General features: G+C 35.8%; 1 protein-coding gene across 1 annotated transcript in view; it reads right to left on the minus strand.

Annotated features, from left to right (window-relative positions):
* GRID2 (glutamate ionotropic receptor delta type subunit 2) overlaps positions 1–15,464 on the minus strand; it is a 1,601,453-nt gene that overhangs the window by 1,454,335 nt on the left and 131,654 nt on the right. The window lies entirely within an intron of this gene.

Here is a 15,464-nt window from a genome sequence, read left to right on the forward strand (position 1 = left end):
CTTCACTACAAAAGACAGACAGAGACAGAAGAGGGACAGACAGAGTTACAGAGAATATGCTTAGATCATTTTCTTTCCCACCAAATTATTAACTAGACAATCTTTCCATCTACACTGAAAAGGCATGAGTAAAAAGGTAATGTAAAAGACCCAGGGAAGAGTTTCCTCACAAAAATATGAGACCAAGGAAATGGAGGCTACCCACTAGCATCACCTACTTAATGTATCATTTAAGTGTTTCAACAAACATTACGCTAATGTTCTTTTGGGTCAAGAGGAGCAGATCTGAATTCAGTGAATGGCCACCATCATCTGAGTCGACCAGAAATCTAGATGTTGTCCTTGACATCTTTTCTTCCTTGATCTCTTTACAAAATCATTAGCATTCATCTCTATCTTATAATCTAATAATTCTCTCCATCCATCATCTTTCTCCTTGTCCACTCATCTACTTATATTATTGTTAGCCCTCTCCAAACTCTCCTCTATACTACACCCAAAGTGACACCAAAAATGCAAATACAATTGAGTCACAATCTTCCACCCCATCCCTGTCCCGTCCCATGGCCTCTGTACCCTTTAAAAACTTAATGTCTTTAATAGTCTACTCTTCACCTGTCACTCAGTCTCATCTTATATCATCTCCATTTAACTCAGTTCACAGAAATCTGGGCTTCCCTTAACTTACTGCATTCACCAAACTCATTCCTGTCATGGGATCTATGAAAATGCTCATTGCTATCAATCACTGCTTTTTCAAGAGAAGTATCTCTGACCACCAAAACTACCTTAGATTCTCTATAAAACAAAATAGTACCTCTTGTATTGCTCCTTCTTATCATTTATAACCATTGCAATTGTACATTTTAGTTAATTATTTGATGCACACTCACCTCTTCATGTTAGACTACAAGCCCCACAAATAGTATTTAACATGACAATAGTTGAATCTTATATTCAAAGCTTAGTACATACCTGTATTGAAAAAAAACATTTGTTCAATTGGTGACTAAGTGATAATCATTCCATTTTTACCTTTCTATTACAATCATATACCCTACTAGGATGTGAGTTCCTCGAGAGTAGGTGCTTTATTTTCCCTATTCAAATCCTTATTATATATACTTCCAACTATACAATTATTTATTATTTAGAAGCCAACACTATCAGTAGTTATTAACATGAAATACAATAAATAAAAACAAAATAGATGTATGACCATTTGTTCAAGACAACCTATTGAATTGTTTTTGGCATTATGTTTCAGAGTATGTTCCTCCCAAATCATTTTCATAAATGTTTTCTATCAGCTATATATAGAATATTTAAATGTATTCTAACTTGTACTACTTCTGGAAGCATAATCATTGTGCCGTCATCTTCTTTCCTCAAAGAGAAAACTTTATTTCATTAATTATCACATTAACATTAATAAACTAGTTGACAATTATTTTTGCTACCTCATTAGGCAATAAAATGGTCTATCTTTCCTGTAGCATTTAATGCAATTTACTACACATGACATAATTGACATAAAAGTGATTTTTAACAATAAATTGATGTAGGAAGGTGAGTTATTGCTAATATCAACTATTTCTGGTAGGATATATTAGCATTGATACATGTAAATAAAATAGATAAGAATTTTATAAATCAGAAATGCTTTTTATTTGTAAGAAGTTATAAAAGGCAATGTTACAGGTTAAGGATGACTCACTTAATTTATCTTGTTCTTTCCCTATAAAAAAAATAAGGCAGAGCAAAAAGCATATTCTATCTGTCCTAAAAAACCTCTTACATAAGATATCTGGATATAAATATGGAAAAAGATTTTTTAAGAAATAATGAAAGTTGAGACACAACATCATGACACTACACTCAACCTTGGAAATTTTAAATTCATGTTTTAAGTTTAATTGTAAAATACAGTATTTAGGGCTAGTATTTAGTCGGGTTTTTTTCCTATATAAATATCCGTCTTGGATCTAACCCTATAAATGACTGACACTGAAAATTACTGCTACAATAAACTAATTCTGAAAAGAAATTTCCAAGCAGAATGTACATGCTTTACTATAAAATGTATAACCCAGATGAACCCTAGAGACATCAAAGTATTTCTGAGGAGAAGTTACTTTATAGACTAACTGTCCACAATCCAAAGTTCGCCTCTGTTTTAGCTCTAGAAAAGCTCATAGCTGTCACTGATACCATCAGCCACATGATAAACTCACACCAACCCCCTTTTGCTTTATGTCTTTACTTCAGATTCAACCTAGTATTTATCCCCTTTAATGTTATCTGAATGATACTGTTACCTTACTTGCTTCTTTTTAATTTTTTTTGCTTTTCTTTATGTAATATTTACTCTGAAAAATTCCAAATATGCATTACCATAATTATCTGTTTCCCTTCCCTAGCTGCTCAGGGCCCCTAGAGAAATATCACAAAATTTCTGCAGATTTGTGCCCCACAGTTACAATGTGTCCAGCCTCATTTTTCAATCTTCATGACTACCTGACAATCTTTCTATATAATCTAGTCAGCTTCCTCTTTTGCCCCCAAAAGAGCTGATCTTGACTTTTATCATTCTGATAAAGCCTTACTTTTCCACTAGCTGTTCTCCTGAATAAAAGCATTATTTTATACTTTCATTGAGAAAAGAGAGGGCAATCATACGGCAACTTTCTCAACTTACATTCTCCACTCTACAGATTTTTCTTATTTATGATACCACATCTTTACATCTCACCTGTCTCAGGGGAAAGCTATTCTACTTATCAAATGATCTCTGGTTTTATTTTGTTATATATTTCAATCTCTCTCTCTCTAGTGTTTCTTTTAACCTAACCTTAACACGCGCAGGTTATTTCTAACTTAAAAAAAAAAAATCCGTTGAGAATCCCACAGTTTCATCTACTACAATCAGGCATGCTTCTCTCCACAATCTGTAGGTACCATCTCTTTTTTCTTAAAATTCACTTGCCCTTCAAAAATCCAAGCTTCTTTATTCCTTGCTGAAATGAAATTACTATCACTCAGTATCAACATTTCCAAAATACATTCATTTAACACAATTAAAATTACTTCTTTGTGAGACTCTCTTCACCTTTCAGTCTCCAAGACAATAATCTCTCCCATTTTTTCACACTGCATACCTCATCCCATTCTTTTGGAATTCTACACAATCACTTTCCATATGTAAACTCCTTTAACTGCAGCATTTAACAAGATGTAGTTTTTGTGTCTGTAAATTTTTTGATGTGTTATCACTTTGGCCACCTTTCTTACCTTCTGTTTGATATATCATATGTAATCTTTCTCATGTGGCCCAATCTCACTATGGACTTGTGTGGGGCATTAGCATCACATATTCAAGGTCTGAATCTAAACTTCTCCACCTCTTCCACCATTGCACTTACTAGTAAGTCTCAGCATAATTTTTATGTATTTCAATGAACTAGATCATTCTTTGCCTAATAAACTTGGTTTAAATTCAGTTCAATCTATTTTAAACCCCATGGCAAACAAGAAAAATAGAGGGAATGCTTTATTAGGAGTACAGAGATAAATGAGTCTCCTCTCAAGAAACACAAAGAAATTTAATAAAATACAATGGAATTTAAAAAAAAAAGACATGCAGAAGAGAAAATACACAAAAATATCCAAAATAAAGCAAAGAAATGATTCCTATGATTGTCTAGAATATTTATGAAAGTAACGACCTTCAATTTGCATTGTGAAGGTCATATCAGATTGGTTCCAGAGAACAAAAAAGAGGAGGATATGTATTACAGGCAAAAGGAAAGCAAGTGCAAAGAGATAAAGTCTGAAATGCCAAGGTGTGTTTGGTGACCTATAAGCCATTCAGTGTTTCTGTCTTGTAAAGTGCAACAGGGTATGTGGATAGGCTAATAATGATCCTCTATAGTATGGCAGAAATGAATAGTTGTTATCACAAATTATTAGTTAATGAGGTTTTAAGTGTAATAAATTAATGTGAAAGTAGACAATAAGATGTGCTTAATTAATATAATTTAATTCTAAAATTAAAATGCTTTTAGTGATATAAGAAAATCTCTGAAATTAAATAAGAGAAATACAAAAATGATAAATCAACATTACAGAAACCATTATTATCTAGGGTAAAATGTTGATGCTGTTCTCTTTCTTTTCTTTGCTTCTATATTTTCAGGATTAGGACTTTCAAAAACAAAATGTAAATACAATATAGCAAGGAAAGATAAGAAAGAAAGCCTTCTCAATGATCAGTGCAAAGAAATAGAGGAAAACAATAGAATGGAAAAGACTAGAGAGCTCTTCAAGGAAATTATAGAGGTCAAGGGAATATTTCATGCAAAGATGGGCACAATAAAAGACAGAAATTGTATGGACCTAGTGGAAGCAGAAGATAGTAAGAAGAGGTGACAAGAATACATACAAGAACTATACAAAAAAGAGCTTCATTACCAAGATAACCACCATGGTGTGATCACTCACCTAGAGCCAGACATCCTGGAATGCAAAATCAAGTGGGCCTTGAAAGCATCTCTATGAACAAAGCTAGTGGAGGTGATGGAATTCCAGTTCAGCTATTTTAAATCCTAAAAGATGATACTGAGAAAGTGCTGCACTCAATATGCCAGCAAATTGAAAAACTCAGCAGTGGCCACAGGACTGGAAAAGGTCAGTTTTCATTCCAATCCCAAAGAAAGGCAATGCAAAAAAATGCTCAAAATACTGCACAATTGCACTTATCTTACATGTCATCAAACTAATGCTCAAAATTCTCCAAGCCAGGCTTCAACAGTACGTGAACCATTAATTTCCAGATGTTCAAGCTGGATATAGAAAAGGCAGAGTAACCAGAGATCAAATTGCCAACATCTGCTGGATCATCAAAAAAGCAAGAGAGTTCCAGAAAAACACTATGCCAAAGCCTTTGACTGTGTGGATCACAATGAACTGTGGAAAATTCTGAAAGAGATGGGAATACCAGACCACCTGACCTGCCTCTTGAGAAATCTGTATGCAGGTCAGGAAGCAACAGTTAGAACTGGACACGGAACAAAAGACTGGTTCCAAATCGGGAAAGGAGTACATCAAAGCTGTATACTGTCACCCTGCTTATTTAACTTATATGCAGAGTACCTCATATAAATGCTGGGTTGGATGAAGCACAAGCTGGAATCAAGATTGCTGGGAGAAATATGAATAACCTCAGCTATGCAGATGGTACCATCCTTACAGCAGAAAGGGAAGAAGAACTAAAGAGCCTTATGGTGAAAGTGAAAGAGGAGAGTGAAATGTTGGCTTAAAACTCTACATTCAGAAAATTAAGATCATGGCATCCAGTGCCATCACTTTATGACAAATAGATGGGGAAACAATGATAGACTTTATGTTTGGGGGCTCAAAAATCACTGCAGATGGTGACTGCGGCCATGAAATTAAAATATGTTTCCTCCTTGGAAGAAAAGTTATGACCAACCTAGACAGCATATTCAAAAGCAGAGACATTACTTTGCCAACAAGGTCCACCTAGTCAAACCTATGATATTTCCAGTAGTCAGGTATGGATGTGAGAGTTGGACTATAAAGAAAGCTGAGAGCCAAAGAACTGATGGTTTTGAAATATGGTATTGGAGAAGACTCTTGATAGTCCCTTGGACAGCAAGGAGGTCCATCCAATCCATCCTAAAGGAAATCAGTCCTGAATACTCATTGGAAGGACTGATGCTGAAGTTGAAACCCCAATACTCTGGCCACCTGATACAAAGAACTGACTCATTGGAAAGACCTTGATGCTGGGAAAGATTGAAGGCAGGAGGAGAAGGGGACGACAGACATGAGATGGTTGGATGGCATTACTGACTCGATGGACATGAGTTTGAGTTAGCTCCAAGAGTTGGTGGTGGACAGGGAAGCCTGGCATGCTGCAGCCCATTGGGTTTCAAAGAATCGGACATGATTCAGTGATGGAACTGAACCAAAGACACAATTTATATTACAAAGAAATAATTTGATTTTATGATGAAACACAAATACTCTTCATAAATATACAATAAATTAGTTGGCTCACAGTACAGTCTCCAATTTTGAAATGGGTCTTATTTCAAAACTGAACTGTACATAAAGCTACTAACATATTTCTTGAAACAATCAGAGTATAATGATAGTTACTTTTCTAGGCTAACTCAACAGAGGCAACTTAAAACGTACACACACACACACACACTCTGACACAAACAATAGGGTATCATATATTTGCTATGAATATAGAAAATAAAGATATTCTAGTGAAGAAACAATGGATATTGAATTTGTCTTAGATCTGAAAATTTGGAGGCAGCAAAAACAATAAATATACTATACACACAAAAGTTACAAATCTATTATTAAGAATGCCTCATTACATTTTGAAACAATATATGAAAATCCTTAAGACATAACAGATGGAAAAAAATTACACAACTGATTAATAAAATAAAAAACAGGTGCTGGGGAGATTGTGGGATTTAAAAAACAATATCAAAGACAAGTAAAAAGTGAAGCAAGTTTCACAAACCTCTGTTTCATAATGTTTCCACAGTAAAATCCTCAAGGTCCATTTTACAATGATAATTTGAGGTGAGGTCTGGTGTCAAGTGAAAGAAGTTCAAGTATAGAATTTTCAGCTGAAATAGCTGAGTCAATAATAATTTTCACTTGTTAACGGAATAGCTGGACAGAAGCTAATATTAATAATAGACATGCACTGTCCACATGCTGGAATCTGTGTTGGGAAGACATGAACTGCTTTCTTCAGTTCTTAAAACAATGCTGGGGAATAGATACTATAGATTCATAACACTTAGCTACAGTTTTGAAACTGAAAAACAGTAAAAACCAAAACTCATTTCTGTTGTTGTTTTTTTCATAAATCTGACACTTAAGCCATTTTGGTGGCAAATATTGACCTGAACTGAGATAAGGCTATTGGCACTTTTCACTTTTTCCACCTAGAGTGAGAATCAGTATGTTTCTTTGCAAAAAGTACAGGGTCTTGCTGCAGACCTGCTGAGGTTATTACATGTTGAATAGATATATACCATATTACCTTTCCAAAAACGCAATATTTCTGAACTCTGAAACCTATTTGCCCCCAGAGTTTGAGAAAAGGATTATTAACCTGTATCATAAATGAAATGAGAGGCCCAAGATAAAAAATCTAAAATATACTCAAAGTAGAATTTGGATCCAGGTTTAACTTCAGACTGCTGGCTCTTACCATCCTGTTTCTGTGTAAAAATTGCTTCTAGTCATCTCAATGGATCCACAGTTTTGGCCTAATTTGTTCAGTTTGGGGTTTCCAATGCCCAGAATAGTTCTTGGGGATTCACTGCATACAAAATAGGTATACAATAAATGTTTACAGATGCAAGAATTGTATCCATCAATGGAGCTTTCTGTTGATACTGATGTACAGTAACTTTGAAATATAGTCTTTAACAAGAACAGCGAACCTATATCACAGTTACATGTACTGCTCTAGAGTCAATAAACGTGGTACAATACTAAATCTCACCATGAAGGAAAGAAGCCTACTGAGAATACATGCCCAAATAGAATCCCACTCCCTACAAAAAGACAGAGTTGGAGAGTTTTCAAAGGCAGAAGAAAAGACAATTCTCAGAAAATAATGTCAGATCTGCTGTAACGCCATAGTGAAGGATACAGTCACAATTAGCTCAGCCTGGAAACAAGCTAAAGGGCTACACTGGGTTTGGATGTAACATTTAAATTTTCTTAAAAAAGGAATCTCAGTAGTCTAATGAACCTGAGTGGCCACACCCAGAGCACATTGTGATAGCCATATCCTACTTCTCTCTTTATAATGAGTGTTGATGGCAGAGAAAAGATAGTGAAATATCCAAGGCTAAAGTGATGCGACAAAGATTCCACCAAGTTAACAAAGAAAAAGAACACCACTGTTGTGATCTGTGCACATCCACTTGAACAAATTCTAAGTATGCCAATTGTACCTCTTGCCTTCTTCCCAGAATCTCTGTCATGGTGCTGAATCTGAATACGTAGGAAGGAGCTTCATATCATTTAAATAAATTATTGGATTAGTTTCATTTATTATATAACAGAGATATACAATATGTTTATAATGTGCATTTTTAATTTATACTGCACATTGGTTTCCATTTTACATAGTAACATATTATTATGTTACATAAAACATATCATTATTTTGCTACACCAGTAACTCATATATGTTAAAAATTCAAGTTCCTAAATGTTCTCTAGTCCCAATTTTCAGAAAAAAACTATCTCAAATGGCAACTTGTAAATTCATCTGCAAAAGTAACACTGTCTGAAATACCATGAATTTTAAGATGAGTGACACATGTATCAGAAAGCAACAAATAACCTCAAAACAGAGGACACATACAGACTGAAAGTGAAGGGCTGGAAAAAGATTTGCCATGCAAATAGGGACCAAAAGAAAGCAGGAGTAGCAATACTCATATCAGATAAAATAGACTTTAAAACAAAGGCTGTGAAAAGAGACAAAGAAGGACACTACATAATGATCAAAGGATCAATTCAAGAAGAAGATATAACAATTATAAATACATATGCACCAAACATAGGAGCACTGCAATATGTAAGACAAATGCTAACAAGTATGAAAGGAGAAATTAACAATAACACAATAATAGTGGGAGATTTTAATACCCCACTCACACCTATGGATAGATCAGCTAAACAGAAAATTAACAAGGAAACACAAACTTTAAATGATACAATAAACCAGTTAGACCTAATTGATATCTATAGGATATTTAATCCCAAAACAATGAATTTCACCTTTTTCTTAATCGCACATGGAACCTTCTCAGGATAGATCACATCCTGGGCCATAAATCTAGCCTTGGTAAATTCAAAAAAATTGAAATCATTCCAAGCATCTTTTCTGACCACAATGCAGTAAGATTAGATATCAATTACAGGAGAAAAACTATTAAAAATTCCAACATATGGAGGCTGAACAACACGCTGCTGAATAGCCAACAAATCACAAAAGAAATCAAAAAAGAAATCAAAATTTGCACAGAAACGAATGAAAATAAAAACACAACAACCCAAAACCTGTGGGACACTGTAAAAGCAGTCCTAAGGGGAAAGTTCATAGCAATACAGGCATACCTCAAGAAACAAGAAAAAAGTCAAATAAATAACCTAACTCTACACTTAAAGCAACTAGAAAAGGAAGAAATGAAGAACCCCAGGGTTAGTAGAAGGAAAGAAATCTTAAAAATTAGAGCAGAAATAAATGCAAAAGAAACAAAAGAGACCATAGCAAAAATCAACAAAGCCAAAAGCGGGTTCGTTGAAAGGATAAATAAAATTGACAAACCATTAGCCAGACTCATCAAGAAACAAAGGGAGAAAACTCAATCAATAAAATTAGAAATGAAAAAGCAGAGATCACAACAGACAACACAGAAATACAAAGGATCATAAGAGACTACTATCAACAATTATATGCCAATAAAATGGACAACATGGAAGAAATGGACAAATTCTTAGAAAAGTACAACTTTCCAAAACTCAACCAGGAAGAAATAGAAAATCTTAACAGACCCATCACAAGCACGGAAATTGAAACTGTAATCAGAAATCTTCCAGCAAACAAAAGCCCAGGTCCGGACGGCTTCACAGCTGAATTTTACCAAAAATTTAGAGAAGAGCTAACACCTATCCTGCTCAAACTCTTCCAGAAAATTGCAGAGGAAGGTAAACTTCCAAACTCATTCTATGAGGCCACCATCACCCTAATACCAAAACCTGACAAAGATCCCACAAAAAAAGAATACTACAGGGCAATATCACTGATGAACATAGATGCAAAAATCCTTAACAAAATTCTAGCAATCAGAATCCAACAACACATTAAAAAGATCATACACCATGACCAAGTGGGCTTTATCCCAGGGATGCAAGGATTCTTCAATATCTGCAAATCAATCAATGTAATACACCACATTAACAAATTGAAAAATAAAAACCATATGATTATCTCAATAGATGCAGAGAAAGCCTTTGACAAAATTCAACATCCATTTATGATAAAAACTCTCCAGAATGCAGGAATAGAAGGAACATACCTCAACATAGTAAAAGCTATATATGACAAACCCACAGCAAACATTATCCTCAATGGTGAAAAGTTGAAAGCATTTTCTCTAAAGTCAGGAACAAGACAAGGGTGCCCACTTTCACCATTACTATTCAACATAGTTTTGGAAGTTTTGGCCACAGCAATCACAGCAGAAAAAGAAATAAAAGGAATCCAAAGTGGAAAAGAAGAAGTAAAACTCTCACTGTTTGCAGATAACATGATCCTCTACATAGAAAACCCTAAAGACTCCACCAGAAAATTACTAGAACTAATCAATGATTATAGTAAAGTTGCAGGATATAAAATCAACACACAGAAATCCCTTGCATTCCTATACACTAATAACGAGAAAACTGAAAGAGAAATTAAGGAAACAATTCCATTCACCATTGCAACAGAAAGAATAAAATACTTAGGAATATATCTACCTAAAGAAACTAAAGACCTATATATAGAAAACTATAAAACTCTGGTGAAAGAAATCAAAGAGGACACTAGTAGATGGAGAAATAAACCATGTTCATGGGTTGGAAGAATCAATATAGTGAAAATGAGTATACTACCCAAAGCAATTTATAGATTCAATGCAATCCCTATCAAGCTACCAACGGTATTCTTCACAGAGCTAGAAAAAATAATTTCACAATTTGTATGGAAATACATAAAACCTCGAATAGCCAAAGCAATCTTGAAAAAGAAAAATGGACCTGGAGGAATCAACCTGCCTGACTTCAGGCTCTACTACAAAGCCACAGTCATCAAGAAAGTATGGTACTGGCACAAGACAGAAATATAGATCAATGGAACAAAATAGAAAGCCCAGAGATAAATCCATGCACATATGGACACCTTATCTTTGACAAAGGAGGCAAGAATATACAATGGATTAAAGACAATCTCTTTAACAAGTGGTGCTGGGAAAACTGGTCAACCATTTGTAAAAGAATGGAACTAGAACACTTTCTAACACCATACACAAAAATAAACTCAAAATGGATTAAAGATCTCAATGTAAGACCAGAAACTATAAAACTCCTAGACGAGAACATAGGCAAAACACTCTCCGACATACATCACAGCAGGATCCTCTATGACCCACCTCCCAGAATATTGGAAATAAAAGCAAAAATAAACAAATGGGACCTAATTAAACTTAAAAGCTTCTGCACAACAAAGGAAACTATTAGCAAGGTGAAAAGACAGCCTTCTGAATGGGAGAAAATAATAGCAAATGAAGCAACTGACAAACAACTAATCTCAAAAATATACAAGCAACTCCTACAGCTCAACTCCAGAAAAATAAATGACCCAATCAAAAAATGGGCCAAAGAACTAAATAGACATTTCTCCAAAGAAGACATACAGATGGCTAACAAACACATGAACAGATGCTCAACATCACTCATTATCAGAGAAATGCAAATCAAAACCACAATGAGGTACCATTTCACGCCAGTCAGAATGGCTGCGATCTGAAAGTCTACAAGCAATAAATGCTGGAGAGGCTGTGGAAAAAAGGGAACCCTCTTACACTGTTGGTAGGAATGCAAACTAGTACAGTCACTATGGAGAACAGTGTGGAGATTCCTTAAAAAACTGGAAATAGAACTGCCTTATGATCCAGCAATCCCACTGCTGGGCATACACAATGAGGAAACCAGAAGAGAAAGAGACACGTGTACGCCAATGTTCATCACAGCACTGTTTATAATAGCCAGGACATGGAAGCAACCTAGATGTCCATCAGCAGATGAATGGATAAGAAAGCAGTGGTATATATACACAATGGAGTATATTACTCAGCCATTAAAAAGAATACATTTGAATCAGTTCTAATGAGGTGGATGAAACTGGAGCCTATTATACAGAGTGAAGTAAGCCAGAAAGAAAAACACCAATACAGTATGCTGCTGCTGCTGCTAAGTCGCTTCAGTCATGTCCGACTCTGTGCAACCCCACAGACGGCAGCCCACCAGGCTTCCCCGCCTCTGGGATTCTCCAGGCAAGAACACTGGAGTGGGTTGCCATTTTCTTCTCCAATGCATGAAAGTGAAAAGTGAAAGTGAAGTTGCTCAGTCATGTCTGACTCTTCGCAACCCCATGGACTGCAGCCTACCAGGCTCCTCCGTCCTTGGGATTTTCTAGGCAAAAGTACTGGAGTGGGGTGCCACTGCCTTCCCCGCCAATATACTAACGTATATTTATGGAATTTAGAAAGATGGTAACAATAACCCTGTATACGAGACAGCAAAAGAGACATTGATGTATAGAACAGTCTTGTGGACTCTGTGGGAGAGGCAGAGGGTGGGATGATTTGGGAGAATGTCATTGAAACATGTATAATATCATATATGAAATGAGTCGCCAGTCCAGGTTCGATGCACGATACTGGATGCTTGGGGCTGGTGCACTGGGACGACTCAGAGGGATGGTATGGGAAAGGAGGAGGGAGGAGGGTTCAGGATGGGGAACATGTGTATACCTGTGGCAGATTCATTTTGATATATGGCAAAACCAATACAATATTGTAAAGTTAAAAAATAAAATAAAAATAAAAAAAAGAAAGCAACAAATATCTATATAGATATACCTCATTTATTATGCTTTACTTTATTGGGGTTTGCAGATACTGTTGTTTGTTTTAGGTTTTGTTTTTTTTTTTAACCAATTAAAAGTTGAGAGCAACCCTGCATAGAGTAAGTCTGTTGGTGTCATTTTCCAATATCATTTGCTGACTCTGAGTATCTGTATCACATTTTGCTAAATCTTGCAGTATTTCAAGCTTTTTAATTATTATTATATTAGTTAGAGCAATCTTTGATCAATGATTTCTAGTGTTACTATGTATGTTACTATGTTTGGGGATGTCAAGAACCATGTCCGCACAAGATGATGAGCTTAATACATGCATGTGTTCTGACTGCTTCACCAACTGGGCATTTCCTTGCCTCTCTCCCTTCCTTGGTTCTCCCTATTCCCTGAGACACTATATTGAAATTAGGCCAATTAATAAGTCTACAATGGCAACTAAGTGTTCAAGTGAAAGGAAGAGACATAGGTCTCTCATTTAAAATCAAAAGCTAGTGATGATTAAGCAGAGTGAGAAAGCAGGTCAAAAGCCAAGACAGGTGAAAAGCTAGGCCTCTTGGGCCAGTTGGCCAAGTTGTGAAAGCAAAGGAAAAGTTCCTGAAGGAAATTATAAGTGTTACTCCAGTGAATATACAAATGTTAAGAAAGTGAAACAGCCTTACAGTGGATATGGAGGGTGTTTTAGTGGTCTAGACAGAAGATCAAACCAGCTACAATATTGCCTTAAGCCAAAGCTAGTCCAGAGCAAGGCCCTAACTCTGATCAACTCCATGAAGGCTGAGAGGGGTGAGGAAGCTGCAGAAGAAAAGTCTGAAGCTAGCAAGGTTGATTCCTGAGGTTTAAGGAGAGAAACTATCTCCATAACATAAAAGTTAGATGTAGCAGCAACTGCTAAGGCAGAAGCTACATGAAGTTATCCAGAAGATTTAGCTAAAATAACTTTAAAAGGTGGCTAAACTAAACAGATTTTCAATGTAAACCAAACAGCCTTCTATTATTACCATCTAAGGCTTCCACAGCTAGACAGGAGAACAATTTCAGGCCTCAAACTTCATAGTCCAGATTGACTCTCTTGTTAGAGGTTAATACACTTCGTGACTTTAAATTGAAGCCAATGCTCCTTTATCACTCTGAAAGTCCTAGACCTTTAAGAATTATGCTAAATCTACTTTGCTATGCTAAATCAGAGTTTACTCTATGCTAAATTGCAGTTCCCTGGTGGCTCAGTGGTAAAGAATCTGCCTTCCAATGCAGGAGATGTGGGTTTGATCCTTGGGGCAGGAAGGTCCCCTGGAGAAGGAAATGGCAACCCACTCCAGTATTCTTGTCAGGGAAATGCCATGGACAGAGAAGCCTGGTGGGCTTCAGACAATGGGGTCACAAAAGAGTCAGATATGACTCAGCAACTAAGTAATGACAACCCTCGCTTGTGCTCCATAAATGCAATGACACATCCTGGGCATCTGTTTATAAGCAGATTTGCTGAATACTTTTAACTCACTGTTGACATCTATTCCTCAGAAAAATTTAATCCCTTTCAAACTATAACTGTTCATTGACAATGCACTTATCACTCAAGATGTCTGATGTAGATATGCAACAATATTCATATAGTTTCATGCCTGTTAATGCAACATTCATTCTGCAGCCCATGGATCAAGATGTCATTTTATCATTCAAGTCTTACTAGTCAAGAAACACATTTCATAAGACTAAAACTGCCATCGATCGTGGTTGTTCTGATAGACCTAGGAAAAGTCAACTGAAAACTTTCTGGAAAGGATTCACCATTCTAGAGGCCATTAAGAACATTCACAATTCATGGGAAGAGGCCAAAACATCAACATTTTGGGAGTTTGAAAGAAGTTTATTTCAGCTCTCATAGATAACTTTGAGGGGTTCAAGACTTCACTGGAGGAAGGAACTGCAGATGTGGTGAACATAGTAAGACAACTAGAAATAGAAGTGGAGCCTAAAGACATGACTGAACTGTTGCAGTATCATGATAAACCTTTAAGGGATAAGGAGTTGCTTTTTATGGATAAGCAAAGAAAGTGCTTTCTAGACATGGGCTCCACTTCTGGCAAAGATGTTGTAAAGACTTGAAATAGTAACAAAAGCTTTAGAATATTATATAAACTTAGCTGATAAGCAGAGAGAAGGTTTGGGAGAATTGACTCCAATTTCCAAATAACTAATACTGTTGGTAAAATGCTATAAATAGCATTGCATGTTACAGAGAAATGGTTTGAGAAAGGAACAGTCAATCCATGGAGCAAATTTCCTTTTGTCTTACTTTAAGAAACTTTCACAATCACCCCAACATTCAGCCACCACCACACTGATAAGTTAGCACGTATCACCATGGAGGCAAGACCTTCCACCAGAAAAATTATGACTTGCTGAAGGCTCAGATGATGGTTAGTGTTTTTTTATCAATAATGTACATTTTAATTAAGGTACAAACATTGCTTTTTAGACCTGATCTACTTCACAATCAGTAGACTACAATATAGTATAGATATAACTTTCATATGCATTGGCAAACCAGAAAATTCAATTCGCCTTATTGCAACATTCACTTTATTGCAGTGGTCTTGAGTTGAACCAGCAATATCTTCAAGGTATGCCAGTAAATTAAATATTCTACACACATAGAATATACCATAGCACTCTGTAGAGTTAATCTGCAGGTCTCTAG

This window comes from Bos taurus, chromosome 6, assembly GCF_002263795.3.
Source record: "Bos taurus isolate L1 Dominette 01449 registration number 42190680 breed Hereford chromosome 6, ARS-UCD2.0, whole genome shotgun sequence".
Lineage (NCBI taxonomy): Eukaryota > Metazoa > Chordata > Mammalia > Artiodactyla > Bovidae > Bos > Bos taurus.